This window comes from Pelophylax lessonae, assembly GCF_965119305.1.
Source record: "Pelophylax lessonae genome assembly, chromosome: 8".
Classification (NCBI taxonomy): domain Eukaryota; kingdom Metazoa; phylum Chordata; class Amphibia; order Anura; family Ranidae; genus Pelophylax; species Pelophylax lessonae.
Genome location: NC_138775.1, coordinates 215,566,571 through 215,581,333, shown reverse-complemented (window position 1 = coordinate 215,581,333; position 14,763 = coordinate 215,566,571). Strand labels below are relative to the sequence as shown.

Here is a 14,763-nt window from a genome sequence, read left to right as displayed (position 1 = left end):
ATTTGACATGTACCCGCTCCCACTTCCGCTCGGAGCGCCGCGGCGCCCTGAGCGGAAGTTCTCCTCTCTCCCTGCAATCTTCTGGGACACGTCAGAGGTCCCAGAAGATTGCCGGCCAATCACGACGCATAGCGCAACTCGCGCATGCGCAGTGCGTACCCGGCTGTGAAGCCGCAAACGGTCACAGCCGGGTGCCCACATCAGTGATGCCGGCGCCGCGGAGCAGAGAGGGAGAAGACGGCGCATCGCTGGACCATGGGACAGGTGAGTGTGTGGATTGGCTGGAACTCCGCTTTAACCCCCAAAAAAACAAGACTTTACGATCACTTTAATAAAAGGCCACTTACCTGTCTAGGGATCCAGCGCTGTCCTCTCCTGAGCTGGCTCTTCAGCCCACCAGGCGCCAGCACGTGTGTTTACATTGGGTAGTGGGATGTGACTGCCGCCAAGTAGTGGGATGTGACTGCCTGTTCTGGTGACAACTTAAAAGGATGGGATTTTCCTCCAATGTCAGCTCTGGTGACAACAATAAGTAGGACATACAGAGAGGGGGAATATACTGACACCAACAAAACCCTGCCAGGGGTTCCAACCCTTCCCCCATTCTATAAAACACCAGGAAAAGGTGGTTCCAAGTCAGCTACACATTAAACAGAATTGCTGTCCAGTCACAGCCATGACACACAGCTCTCATTCCTCTCCTGTCACTGTGATATGTATATAGAAGGCACACACACATCTATAGAACGAAGACTAGGTACATACACGGCGGAGAGAGGACTACACACAGCCCGGCACCGTACACTGACTCTACAACGAGCACAGGGGGCATACTCACTCAGTACCACTCAGCTCCTGTCCTGGCATAGCCTGACAACCAACACTTCCGGGATCCGGCTCCGCCCCCTCCAGCCGCTAACAGCTGCGTGTGACTGCATGTCTCCAGCTGGAGCGCTTTGCCTGCAGCCCCGCCCATTACGGATACGGCCACGCCTCTGTAATAGTAGAGGGATGAAGGAATGATGCCGGATGGGGGCGGGGCTCAGGTTATCAGTGTATAGAGAACACACCTTGCCCTACGCACCGGGTCATTGAGGCTGTTTGATGTTATAGGCGTAGATCCGGTTTTATGTTGGTTTATTTCAGCCTGATCTAGATCAGAGGGTATATGATGGATAATAGAAGGCTTACTGTAATATGCACGGGCTGCTTTTCATTCAGGTTAGGTTTAGTGATATGTATTATTATATTACATTGTTGCATTTCTTCTTGTTTTGCTAAATTCTAGGTATGAAGCAGATTGGATGGATCTACTGTAGGGTTGCCATCTCATCTCTTTAATCCTATGACACATAATAATTACTCAGGTTCTATATAATGCATAAAAGGCACCAAGTGAGTTTAATTACCACCTTAACCACTTGCCTTCTGTGCACTTAAACGCCCTTCCCATCCAGGCCAATTTTCAGCTTTCAGCGCTCTCACACTTTGAATGACAATTGCGCGGTCATGCTACACTGTACCCATATGAAATCTTTATCATTTTTTTCACACAAATAGAGCTTTCTTTTGGTGGTATTTAATCACCTCTGGGTTTTTTATTTTTTACAAAAAAAAAGAAAAAAGACAGAAAATTTTGAAAACAAAAAAAAAGTTTTTCTTATTTTCTGCGAGTAAATTTTGAAAATAAATTTTTCTCCTTCACTGATGTGCGCTGATGAGGCGGCACTGATGGGCACTGATAGGCTGCACTGATGGGCACTGATGAGGTGGCACTTATGGGCACTGATGAGGTGGCACTTATGGGCACTGATGAGGAGGTACTAATATGCCGCACTGATGAGCACTGATAGGCGGCATTGAGAGGCGGCACTGAGAGGCGGCACTGATGAGCACTGATAGGCGGCACTGCTGGGCACTGAGAGGTGGCACTGCTGGGCACTGAGAGGTGGCACTGATGGGCACTGGCGGATGGCACTGGACACTGACGGGTGGCACCGATGAGCGGCACTGATGGGCAGCACCATCAGTGCCCACACTCAGTGCCCATAGTGCTGCCAGTCAGTGCTCATCAGTGCTTAGATGAGCAGGCACTGATGGGCACTGACTAGCAGCACTATGGGCACTGATTGTGGGCATTGATGGGGGGCACTGATTGTGGGCACTGATGGGGGGGCACTGGACACTGACGGGTGGCACCGATGAGCGGCACTGATGGGCAGCACCATCAGTGCCCACACTCAGTGCCCATAGTGCTGCCAGTCAGTGCTCATCAGTGCTTAGATGAGCAGGCACTGATGGGCACTGACTAGCAGCACTATGGGCACTGATTGTGGGCATTGATGGGGGGCACTGATGGCGGGCACTGTGGGCACTGATGGGGGGGCACTGTGTGTGTGTTTTTACCTCTAGTAATCAGGGCACTGGTGATCAGTGCCCTGATTACATTCTCTTGTGTCCCCGGCGCTGTGAGGCTCCCCCTCCTTCCTCACACTGCAGGCTCCGTGTGAGGAAGGAGAGCCGGCGATGAGAGATGATCTCATATGTTTACATATGAGATCATCGCTCATTGGACGGCCCGATCACGTGGTGAATGGCCGCTGTGATTGGCCATTCACCACGATCTGTGATCGGCCGTGTCCAAGGGACACGGCCGACACAGATTTCCCCCGCAGCGCGCTCGCGGGAGCGCGCGGGGGGCGTGTCACTGGGAGGCCGTTTAAAAACGGCCTCCCGAAAATTCGAGTCCGCGCTGCAGCCGTATATAGGCTGTAGCGCGGATGGGGGAAGGTTAAAGAGGTCGTAAACACCTTTTGTTTACATTTACCTATAGGAAAGCCTACATTAAAGAGGTTGTAAACTCATTAAACTTTTTTTTTTTTTTCCAACCTGAAAGAGAAACACATAATGAGCTAGTATGCATCGCATACTAGCTCATTATGAAATACTTACCTTAGAACGAAGCCCCCGCCGTGCCGCCCGCTTACCTGTATGACGGGCGACATGTTCAGTCACCCGTCTTCCAGGATCGCGGCATCCGGCCATCTGATTGGCCGGAGCCGCGGTGACGGTCACGGCACGGGGCTCTGAAGTAGAGGCACCACCAGCGGCCGTTCCTTCAGAGCGCATGCGCCAGTGACGTCACTGGCTGCATTTAAGGTAAATATCTCCTAAACGGTACATGTTTAGGAGATATTTACAGTACCTATAGGTAAGCCTTATCATAGACTTACCTATAGGTAAAAGTTGCAGAGGAGGGTTTACTTCCTCTTTAAAGAGGAAGTAAACCCGTTTAAAAAAAATGTGAAAAAAAAAACCTTTAAAGACAAAGGCATAATGAGCTAGTATGCATTGCATACTAGCTCATTATGAAGTACTTACCTAAAAACGAAGTCCCCTCAGTGCCGACAGGACGGCCGACATGTCCGGCCGTCCTGCTTCCTGGATCTCGTCCTCCGGCCATCTGATTGACCGGGGGCGCGATTACATCACTTCCGCGTATGCGCCGATGACGTCATCAGCTGCATGCACTGTAAATATCTCCTAAACGGTGCAATTTAAAGCAGAGTTCCAGCCTCACACACTCACCTGTCCAACGGTCCAGCGATGCGGCCGCCCGAAGCCTCGCTCTTCTCCCTCTCTGCTCTGCGGCGCCGGCATCACTGGTGTGGGCACCCGGCTGTGACAGTTTGCAGCTTCACAGCCGGGTATGCACTGCGCATGCGCGAGTTGCGCTACGCATCGTGATTGGCCGGCAATCTTCTGGGACCTCTGACATGTCCCAGAAGATTGTAGGGAGGGAGGGGGAGAGGAGAACTTCCGCTCAGGGCACCGCGGTGCTCCGAGCAGAAGTGGGAGCAGGTACCTGTCAAAACTAGGTACCCGCTCCCCCCCCCCCCCCAAAAAAAATGACATGCCAAATGTGGCATGTCAGGGGGTTAGAACTGCCTAAAGCGGAAGTTCCACTTTTGGGTGGAACTCCGCTTTAAGGAGATATTTATAGCACCTATAGGTAAGCCTTAATCAGCCCCTGTGTAATGTGTGTCCTGGTTTAAAGGGATGAGGTGGCAACTAGTGATCGACCGATATCGTTTTTTCGTTGCCGATACCAATATTTTGCCGATCGCATATCGGTATCGGCCGATATTTTCACACATGTAAAAATTACTCATAAAAAAACACAAAAATCGTCAGAAATCTCTTAATAAACATGTTAATCTTTATTTATTAACATTTTTAACATTGAGTGCTCGTTCTCCACACCTTAAGGGCTCTTTCACACGGTCCGCCTCCGTAGGCGGATCCGTGTTGCTCAGCGGGGATCGATCCGTGATCCCCGCTGAGCCGGCGGGTGACAGCTCCGTCTCCGCTTGCAGAGCGGAGAGGGAGGTGTCTCAGCACCCGCTGCCCTCTATGGGGGATCGGATGAGAGCGGACCGCTTGTCCGCTCTCATTTGATCCGCTCCGCTCCGATTACTGAACGGATGGAAAAATAGGGTTTCCATCCGTCCAGATTTCACGGACAGGATCGGATGCGGATGGCAGCGGGTGTCAGCGGAGGTGTCTCCGCTGACACCCGCTGCCCCATAGAGCTACATGGAGGATCCGATCAGATCCGCCTAAAAAACTGACAGGCGGATCTGATCGGTTCGCCCGTGTGAAAGAGCCCAAACTGTATAAAAACTGATATGAAAACTTCAATTCCAGGGACATTTGCTTTGCATTTCACATCCTGATTGTGCATTAATGCATAAAACTGACTGCACTGCAGTAACATATTGCAGTGTGTGAGTCTACTACTGCGGCACTTTTATGATAAAAGTGCTGCAGTAGTGGACTCACACACTGCAATATGTTACTGCAGTGCAGTCAGTGAAACAGGTAGAAAAAAAGCTAGGCAACAACAGCTACACAAAATACACATACACAGTGGATTGGATGGACTGGAGTCAGTGGAAGGGGACTATCTCTGCAGTAAAGCACTGACTGCAACTAATGCAGTGCAGTCAGTGCAAAACTGCTAGAAAAAGAGCAAGGCAACAGCTACACAATGCCACAGTGGATTGGACCAGACTGGAGACAGCGGAGGACTACTACCCTCTGCAGTAAGGCACTGACTGCCACTAATGCAGTGCAGTCAGTGCAAGACTGCTAGAAAAAGAGCAAGGCAACAGCTAGACAATCAGTGGCGGCCTGTGCATAGGGGGCGCCAGGGCGCCGCCCCCCCCCCCCCCCCCCTAAAAAAAGAAAAGAAAAAAAAATTAAAAAAAAAAAAAAAAAATTACAAAAAATCGATAAAGTTTTCAAAAAAAAAAAAATTGTGTTCGCCGGCCTATGTGGAGGCTGTGGGGGGGTGGGGTTTACGACCCAGAAGAGGCGCCGATTGGCTGCCTTCTGGGGCGTAACCTGGGCGCAGGGTACAGCGCTAGGAAACCCCCACTTTCGGAATGTCCTGGCTGTGATTGGTCCAGTCTCCAGCCTGGACCAATCATCATCCAGGACATCCGATGCTGACCCGTGACCCCGCTGACGTTGCGTACGTCAGTCACGAGTCAGTGCGGTGGACGGATGGGCACAGCAGAGCGGAGCGGACTCAGAGTCAGCGGAGACTCGGAGAGCAGACCGGACACCGGAATCGGCTTCAGAGAGACGGACGACCCGACCAGGCAGTCACCTCACCAGGCCGCAGCTGCGCAGCGTCTCCAGAGGAGTGGAGGTCATCTGGACTGGAAGAGAAGACTCGATCACCACCGGTAAGTGAGCTGTGGCGCTCTGCAATCATTGGGGTACAATGCTGGCACTCTGCAATCATTGGGGGACAAAGCTGTTGCGCTCTGCAATCATTGGGGTACAATGCTGGCACTCTGCAATCATTGGGGGACAATGCTGGCACTCTGCAATCATTGGGGGACAATGCTGGCACTCTGCAATCATTGGGGGACAAAGCTGTGGCACTCTGCAATCATTGGGGTACAATGCTGGCACTCTGCAATCATTGGGGGACAATGCTGGCACTCTGCAATCATTGGGGGACAAAGCTGTGGCACTCTGCAATCATTGGGGTACAATGCTGGCACTCTGCAATCATTGGGGGACAATGCTGGCACTCTGCAATCATTGGGGGACAAAGCTGTGGCGCTCTGCAATCATTGGGGTACAATGCTGTGGCACTCTGCAATCATTGGGGTACAATGCTGGCACTCTGCAATCATTGGGGGACAATGCTGTGGCACTCTGCAATCATTGGGGGACAATGCTGTGGCGCTCTGCAATCATTGGGGTACAATGCTGTGGCACTCTGCAATAATTGGGGGACAATGCTGTGGCACTCTGCAATCATTGGGGGACAATGCTGGCACTCTGCAATCATTGGGGGACAATGCTGTGGCACTCTGCAATCATTGGGGGACAATGCTGTGGCGCTCTGCAATAATTGGGGGACAATGCTGGCACTCTGCAATCATTGGGGGACAATGTTGTGGCGCTCTGCAATCATTGGGGGACAATGCTGTGGCGCTCTGCAATCATTGGGGGACAATGCTGTGGCGCTCTGCAATCATTGGGGGACAATGCTGGCACTCTGCAATCATTGGGGGACAAAGCTGTGGCGCTCTGCAATCATTGGGGTACAATGCTGTGGCGCTCTGCAATAATTGGGGGACAATGCTGTGGCGCTCTGCAATCATTGGGGGACAATGCTGTGGCGCTTTGCAATAACTGGGGGACAATGCTGTGGGCACTTTGCAATCATTGGGGGACAATGCTGTGGGCGCTCTGCAATAATTGGGGGACAATGTTGTGGCGCTCTGCAATCATTGGGGGACAATGCTGTGGCGCTCTGCAATCATTGGGGGACAATGCTGTGGCGCTCTGCAATCATTGGGGGACAATGCTGTGGCGCTCTGCAATCATTGGGGGACAATGCTGTGGCGCTCTGCAATAATTGGGGGACAATGCTGTGGCACTCTGCAATAAATGGGGGACAATGCTGTGGCGCTCTGCAATCATTGGGGTACAATGCTGTGGCACTCTGCAATCATTGGGGGACAATGCTGTGGCGCTCTGCAATCATTGGGGGACAATGCTGTGGCGCTCTGCAATCATTGGGGGACAATGCTGTGGCACTCTGCAATCATTGGGGGACAATGCTGTGGCGCTCTGCAACCATTGGGGGACAATGCTGTGGCGCTCTGCAATCATTGGGGGACAATGCTGTGGCACTCTGCAGTGATTGGGGTACAATACTGTGGCGCTCTGCAGTGATTGGGGACAATGCTGTGGCGCTCTGCAGTGATTGGGAACAATGCTGTGGCGCTCTGCATTGAAAGGGGCTCGCACGCTTAACTCTGCATTGTGGGGGCACAGAACAGTGTTTATTGCATTGAAGGGGGCACAGCACAGTGTTTATTGCATTGAAGGGGGCACAGCACATTGTTCATTGCATTGAAGGGGGCACAGCACAGTTGCATTGAAGGGGGCACAGCACAGTTGCATTGAAGGGGGCATGCACGCTGAATTCTGCATTGTGGGGGCACAGCACAGTGTTCATTGCATTGAAGGGGGCACAGCACAGTGTTTATTGCATTGAAGGGGGCACAGCACAGTGTTTATTGCATTGAAGGGGGCACAGCACAGTTGCATTGAAGGGGGCATGCACGCTGAACTCTGCATTGTGGGGGCACAGCACAGTGTTTATTGCATTGAAGGGGGGCACAGCACAGTGTTTATTGCATTGAAGGGGGCATAGCACAGTGTTTATTGCATTGTGGGGGCACAGCACAGTGTTCATTGCATTGAAGGGGGCACAGCACAGTGTTTATTGCATTGAAGGGGGCATAGCACAGTGTTCATTGCATTGAAGGGGGCACAGCACAGTGTTTATTGCATTGAAGGGGGCACAGCACAGTGTTTATTGCATTGAAGGGGGCACAGCACAGTGTTTATTGCATTGAAGGGGGCACAGCACAGTGTTTATTGCATTGAAGGGGGCATGCACGCTGAACTCTGCATTGTTGGGGCACAGCACAGTGTTCATTGCATTGAAGGGGGCACAGAACAGTGTTTATTGCATTGAAGGGGGCACAGCACAGTGTTCATTGCATTGAAGGGGGCACAGCACAGTTGCATTGAAGGGGGCACAGCACATTGTTCATTGCATTGAAGGGGGCACAGCACAGTTGCATTGAAGGGGGCATGCACTCTGAACTCTGCATTGTTGGGGCACAGCACAGTGTTCATTGCATTGAAGGGGGCACAGAACAGTGTTTATTGCATTGAAGGGGGCACAGCACAGTGTTTATTGCATTGAAGGGGGCACAGAACAGTGTTTATTGCATTGAAGGGGGCATGCACGCTGAACTCTGCATTGTTGGGGCACAGCACAGTGTTCATTGCATTGAAGGGGGCACAGAACAGTGTTTATTGCATTGAAGGGGGCACAGCACAGTGTTCATTGCATTGAAGGGGGCACAGAACAGTGTTTATTGCATTGAAGGGGGCACAGCACAGTGTTTATTACATTGAAGGGGGCACAGCACAGTTGCATTGAAGGGGGCACACACGCTGAACTCTGCATTGTGGGGGCACAGCACAGTGTTTATTGCATTGAAGGGGGCACAGCACATTGTTCATTGCATTGAAGGGGGCACAGCACAGTTGCATTGAAGGGGGCACAGCACATTGTTCATTGCATTGAAGGGGGCACAGCACAGTTGCATTGAAGGGGGCATGCACGCTAACTCTGCATTGTGGGGGCACAGCACAGTGTTCATTGCATTGAAGGGGGCACAGCACAGTGTTTATTGCATTGAAGGGGGCACAGCACAGTGTTTATTGCATTGAAGGGGGCACAGCACAGTGTTTATTGCATTGAAGGGGGCACAGCACATTGTTCATTGCATTGAAGGGGGCACAGCACAGTTGCATTGAAGGGGGCATGCACGCTGAACTCTGCATTGTGGGGGCACAGCACAGTGTTTATTGCATTGAAGGGGGCACAGCACAGTGTTTATTGCATTGAAGGGGGCATAGCACAGTGTTTATTGCATTGTGGGGGCACAGCACAGTGTTCATTGCATTGAAGGGGGCACAGCACAGTGTTTATTGCATTGAAGGGGGCACAGCACAGTGTTTATTGCATTGAAGGGGGCACAGCACAGTGTTTATTGCATTGAAGGGGGCACAGCACAGTGTTTATTGCATTGAAGGGGGCACAGCACAGTGTTAATTGCATTGAAGGGGGCATATCACAGTGTTAATTGCATTGAAGGGGGCACAGAACAGTGTTTATTGCATTGAAGGGGGCACAGCACAGTGTTTATTGCATTGAAGGGGGCACAGCACAGTGTTTATTGCATTGAAGGGGGCACAGCACAGTGTTTATTGCATTGAAGGGGGCACAGCACAGTGTTAATTGCATTGAAGGGGGCATATCACAGTGTTAATTGCATTGAAGGGGGCACAGAACAGTGTTTATTGCATTGAAGGGGGCACAGCACAGTGTTTATTGCATTGAAGGGGGCATGCACGCTGAACTCTGCATTGTTGGGGCACAGCACAGTGTTCATTGCATTGAAGGGGGCACAGAACAGTGTTTATTGCATTGAAGGGGGCACAGAACAGTGTTCATTGCATTGAAGGGGGCACAGAACAGTGTTTATTGCATTGAAGGGGGCACAGCACAGTGTTTATTGCATTGAAGGGGGCACAGCACATTGTTCATTGCATTGAAGGGGGCACAGCACAGTTGCATTGAAGGGGGCATGCACGCTAACTCTGCATTGTGGGGGCACAGCACAGTGTTCATTGCATTGAAGGGGGCACAGCACAGTGTTTATTGCATTGAAGGGGGCACAGCACAGTGTTTATTGCACTGAAGGGGGCACAGCACAGTGTTTATTGCATTGAAGGGGGCACAGCACATTGTTCATTACATTGAAGGGGGCACAGCACATTGTTCATTGCATTGAAGGGGGCACAGCACAGTTGTATTGAAGGGGGCATGCACGCTGAACTCTGCATTGGGGGGGCACAGCACAGTGTTTATTGCATTGAAGGGGGCACAGCACAGTGTTTATTGCACTGAAGGGGGCACAGCACAGTGTTTATTGCACTGAGGGGGGCACAGCACAGTGTTTATTGCATTGAAGGGGGCACAGCACATTGTTCATTACATTGAAGGGGGCACAGCACATTGTTCATTGCATTGAAGGGGGCACAGCACAGTTGTATTGAAGGGGGCATGCACGCTGAACTCTGCATTGGGGGGGCACAGCACAGTGTTTATTGCATTGAAGGGGGCATAGCACAGTGTTCATTGCATTGAAGGGGGCACAGCACAATGTTTATTGCATTGAAGGGGGCACAGCACAATGTTCATTGCATTGAAGGGGGCACGCACGCTGAACTCTGCATTGAAGGGGGCATGTACACTGGTCTCTGCATTGAAAGGGGGCATGTACGCTGGTCACTGCATTGAAAGGGGGCATATACCATCTCCTGTACCATGACCCGTGACATGCCTATACCATATCTGTGCCATGCCTATACCATCTCCTGTACCATCACTTGTGCCATGCCTGTACCATCACCTATGCCATGCCTATACCATCACCTGTGCCATGCCTATACCATGACTTCAAAGTCACGCAATTTTTTACTGCGTTTTTTGACGCGAAGCAATACCTATTACATTTTTCTTTTTGCGCCCCCCCAAAAATTTTGAGCACCAGCCGCCACTGTAGACAATGTCACAGTGGATTGGACTGGGCCGGAGTCAGTGGAGGACTACCCTCTGCAGTAAGGCACTGACTGCAACTAATGTAGTGCAGTCAGTGCAAAACTGCTAGAAAAAAGATAGGCAACAGCTAGACAGTGGATTGGACTCTTAGCAGTAGGGCACTCACTGCAACTACAGCAGTCAATGCAAAACTGCTAGAAAAAAGCAAGGCAACTGCTAGACAGTGGATTGTATTGGAGTCAGTGGACTACCTCTGCAGTATGGCATTCACTGCAACTACAGCAGTCAGTGCAAAACTGCTAGAAAAAAGCTAGGCAACAGCTAGACAGTGGATTGGAGTCAGTGGACTACCTCTGCAGTATGGCATTCACTGCAACTACAGCAGTCAGTGCAAAACTGCTAAAAAAAAAGGTAGGCAACGGCTACCAGTGGATTGGAGTGGAGTGCAGTGGACACTACTCTTTTCAATACTCCCAGTTAAGTAGAAGAATATTATAATGCAGAAAGCGGAATATTTCAGCATGTCCATGGTCATCTGTTAAAGGTCTTCTGTTTTGTTCAAACAATGCTGCAACTTCGTAAACATGCTCAGGAGTGGAGGAGCAGAGAGAGAGAGAGGCATCTTCTAGCATGGGAAGCAAGTCTTTTGTAGCATGCCTCATTTTTTCTCCACCACTGAAGAGGATGACTTCTTCTGTCAATCTGCAGGGTGCACTGGAGGTGTGGTGAAGGATTTGTCTGACTCATCTAAACACTAGGAGTACCACCGTTTGTTGAATCACTTGGTGTGAAGCTTATGGGAGTTTTATTGTGATAAACATACTTACCAGCTGAGTGACATAAGGACACTTCCTACCTGAATGCTTACATGTGGACTATTAATCTTGATATATGATACATGTTATGTGCAAACATACATAGCGCAGCTGTGTGATTGGTGCTCTATTTATCTGAATGTTGCAGCATTTATTACATTTGTTTTATATAGAAGAATAAGCATGGTTCTTGTATCCAGGATTCAAAAGACTTGCAAGCACAACATGTTTAATCTCTTCATGCTTCTCAAAACATATATCAAGCAAAGCTCTTTGGCTTGACAGACCATCATTTGAAAGTTGGAGGCTGTTGTGTGCACTGCTGTATTTTGGCCTAGGCCGACTAGGCCTAGGCCTAGGGCGGCACTTTGCGGGGGGGCGGCAAAAAAGCCGCCGTCCCCGCATAAAAAAAAAAAAAAAACGATCCGCTCTATGAGGCTCGCCTGCAGTGCTCCTGTCACTTTGCGTGCCGAGTCCCGCCTCATTGTCTGCTCCCCTGGTCCTTGCCTGCCTGTCGCCGCCTCTTCCCACACACACAGTCTCCACTCTCCAGCTTTTAGTGAAGGGGCGTCGCCGCATCAAGGCTTGTACAAGGGGTGGGCGGGAGGGAGGGCGCAGCGGAGGTGAAGTGCTGATAATGTGAGCACCACCTGCAAGGCTTTTGTATGCTTAGGGCTCGGGTTTAATCTCAGCATCTTCTGTCTGCTTCTGTCCCCGACTGTCAGCCCGCCCACCACCTGCATTGCTTTAGAATTCTTAGTTCTGTGTCCAGGTTGAGTCCCGGCGTTTTCTGCATCTTCTGTCCCCGCCCACCTCCTATCAGACCTGTAGGTTAAGTGCTGTACATGGTGGGCGGGCCAGTGGGCGGGGATAGAGGCCGGCAGAAGATGAAGAAAATGTCGGTACTCAATCTGGCAGAGCTAAGGATACTAAAGCAATGCAGGTGGAGGACATGCAGATGGGGACAGAAGCAGAAAGAAGATGCCCAGATTAAACCCAAGAACTCTGAAAATTACAGGTACAATGCAGTGATGTTCTGCTCTTTTTATCTGAGCACTGTGTATATTATTGATAAATAGGGGAGTACTCAGCAGAAGTATTTTATAAAGTGACTTTGTGCTATTAAGTACAATATGTTGGAGACACCTTGCTGTATGTATTTTCCTTTTAGGTGACTATTATGTCATGTTCCCACTAATGCATTTGTTGTGACTCACATTTGCGCAGGCACAGCAGCACATTCATTTAAATGGACTACTGTACCTGCAGGAAAAAGGTCCCTGCACCTTTATGAAAATGCAGCCGAAGGGAAATCACATGGTGCACAAGCACCATGCAATGTCCCGCACCAAAAAATGTGCTGCATTTTCAGATGTGTGGGAGTGCCAATAAGAATAAATGGCAGCCTTGTGCATCTGTAAAAGAGCAGGGAATTTTTCCTGCAGGTGGTTGTGGGTGTGGGAATTGGTGCCATTTACACACAGTCCCGCACATGCAACCACCTGTAACAGTGTGAACCTAGCCATGGGCTCATTTACACTTGCGGTTGGCCGGGCAATAAAACATGCTGCTGAGCCTCATAATACAGCTCCCTATCACTACTGCCATTTAAGCTGCAGAGGCAGCAGCTAGAGGTTTACAGATGCCACTGCTGTAATATTTTGATTTGCAGCAGTGGCAGGAATTATAACGCCCGTCACTTTCAGCATGCACTACCATCTGCTGAAGGCAACCTGTTCCAAGTGAATGGGGCCACACTGCAAACTCCCCGGAACTGCGTGCAATGCCTCAGTCTCAGCGCAGTGCCACTATAGAGTGAGGGCAGACTGCCTTATCATGTGACATATCACATGACTGGAGACAAGAGAAGCTGCCTTCACTCCCAGCGGGTGTCACACTAACACGAGATGTGAACTGTGAATACACATGGGGGGGCGCAGTTTGCCATCTTTGCCCAGGGCGCTGGAATCTGGATGGCCTTGTCCCAGCACTGAGGGGCGTACATACTTGCCAGGCAGGGACGGACTGTTGCCCCCATAGAGCGGCAGTGAGTGGCCAGACGGGATGCACTTCAATGAGTGGGTGGGGGCGGATACCACCTACCCACCCTCCGCGCGGCATGTAAGAGAGACTAACCTCTCCACGGGGCAGGGTCTATCTATGTCGAGGAGGAGGAGAGAGAGGAGGAAAAGGGAACCCCCAACCAGGTCAGGACATCCGACAGCAGGTAGGAATCACGATTTTAGGTTACCACCCACTGCTATTGCTACAATTATTAATAATTCCATTACATTTTTGCAGTAAATATATTTTTAACAATATATTTGGGGGGCGTGGCCGAACCGGGCATGTGAGAGGACTCGACTCATGGAGCTCCCGTACTTGATCCTGCAATTACATTCTTTTCCCCGGCCGGATTACACCATAACACGGACCGTTCATCTTCTGGGGGTCCCCGTGATTACCCTGCTGCCTCTTGCTCCCCGCTGCGTGCCCGGATACCAGAGATCCCGGAGGATTGCAGGGTGAGCCCCGCCGCCGCGACCACCAATCTTCAGCCATCCTCCTCGCACAGACCATCTACGGGCTCCATCCCACCTCCTAGTGTCTCCCCCGCACCCCGGGTACAGCCTCCTGCCTATATTTTTGGTCTCAGACTGGGATTTGCGGGGATCCGTTTTGCGGCCTAGTCGGGGCTGCAGCCGCGGACTTTCCTGAGGCCGGCAGCCGATCGCGGAAGCGCGCGGACGTTCGTGGACCGGGTGAGCTGCCGATCCTGGTCTCTTTGGCCCCTCTGTCTCCTGCACGTTCCGGACTGCCTCCTGCTGCTCCCTCCACCCTCGGAACCCTGTAGTGACGTCCCGGCTCTGTGCTGCTCTGTGCCTGTGACAACCCTTGCAGCTACCCATCCATACACCGGGCCGCATCTCCCTCTCCTTTCCTGCCTTACAAGCCTGACCTGCCTTGATTAGGAGAACCAGTGCTGACTCACCCCCCCTCCCCCCTGCTGAAATACCGCCATGACTCGCGGCAGCAAGACCAAGGAGGACAGTTCAGTCTCGGCGGCGCTTCAAGATGGCGCTGGCCCATCAACCCCACAGCGTGTCCTGCGTGGCCCTGACAGGCAGAAAGAGGCTGCGGTGAAGCCCAAAACGACCCGTCCCGCAGGTAAGGACGCTGCTGGGGATATATTACTTTACGCCAAGAAGC

At 51.2% G+C, this 14,763-nt stretch overlaps 1 protein-coding gene across 1 annotated transcript in view; it reads right to left on the bottom strand.

Moving 5' to 3' along the window:
* The window catches only part of SLC35A3 (solute carrier family 35 member A3), a 130,712-nt gene extending 129,778 nt beyond the window's left edge, over window positions 1–934 (bottom strand). The window contains exon 1 of the mRNA XM_082266613.1: window positions 839–934. The gene's annotated coding sequence lies outside the window, so the exon portion shown is untranslated. The remainder of the gene's footprint in view (window positions 1–838) is intronic.
* Between the last annotated feature and the right edge of the window lie 13,829 nt (window positions 935–14,763).